The following is a 1,193-nucleotide window of genomic DNA, read 5'->3' as shown; positions in this document are numbered from 1 at the left end:
GGTAGCTAAAGAGGACTTAGTGATTCAGTTGAACATTTCGTCGAGTCCATTTTTTTGCGTTAGTGAACAGTATATTACCAAGAAGGGTATTTTTCGGTAGCGTATGTGTACGTCGTGTGTTTAGAAGACAATTACTCACTGCCTGGATGGATTGTATTGATATGTAATGTGTGGGTAAAGTTTCATGAGACCTCGAATTAATCAGACCCCCTTATGGCTTGTTACGGTATTGCAGTGGAACTTTCGGTTTTGATATCTCAAGTTCAGGACATGTGATTTTCTAGTGGAAGATAGCTCTTGGGGCAGAGAGTAAATGGTGGTAAATGCTGTAGCTTTGGACCCCCTATACAGACATTTTATCAATCTATGCGCTATTGTGCAGCTTGTGGCCATTTTGCCATTTTGCATTTTTTATATTTCTGTTGATTCCATACGTTCTGGCTGACCTGTTGACATGGAATCTATTGTTGATATTGACTTATCTATCTATGATTCTGCTAGGGTAATGGTCCTGAATCTTGGCAATCTCTACACACTGATGATTGCACTCTTCAAGAAGGTCAACAACCTGGTAAGCGTTTTTAGAGTTTATCTATTCTCTACATAGTAATATTCTCTATATAGTAAAAATAATGTACTACTGGTCGTTACGTCACTAACCGAAATGGCGAATGCAACTCTTCACTCTGTGCCCGAGCGGGCTCCGAATCTCCGTTCTGTGGAGCCATGATGTAACTAGTTAATCTTTCTTATAGGTCATTATGATTGGCTTTAAAACTTGTAACGGTTATGGATGAGCATAGAGCAATGTCAAACTTACTTCCAACGCTGAGGTGCATACGGATCAAATTGTCAACGACCACCGTTGCTCCCAACACAGATGAGCTTCCATGATGATTATGAGTGGTATTTTATGGATAAACTGCACTTTAACCAGCACTACAAAAAAGTTCGGACTCACCTCCAAATTTTCAGCCGACTCCGTCAGCCTTGTTCATGGAATGGACCTGTCTACCGTAGCTTCGAATTCCGGAACGTGACGTCGAAGACACGTGACTGCAGCAGAGGGTTGACGAAGTCAGCTAAAAATTTGGGCTAAGTCCCATCTTATTTGTAGTGTTGGTGAGCTAAAGTTTAGTTTATAGATAAACTAAATGTAATTTTACAACACAGATGAACCTTTATTCTATGAG

Source organism: Branchiostoma floridae, chromosome 8 (genome assembly GCF_000003815.2).
Source record: "Branchiostoma floridae strain S238N-H82 chromosome 8, Bfl_VNyyK, whole genome shotgun sequence".
Classification (NCBI taxonomy): domain Eukaryota; kingdom Metazoa; phylum Chordata; class Leptocardii; order Amphioxiformes; family Branchiostomatidae; genus Branchiostoma; species Branchiostoma floridae.
The sequence above is the reverse complement of the archived record's forward strand: the minus strand, read 5'-3'. Positions refer to the sequence as shown.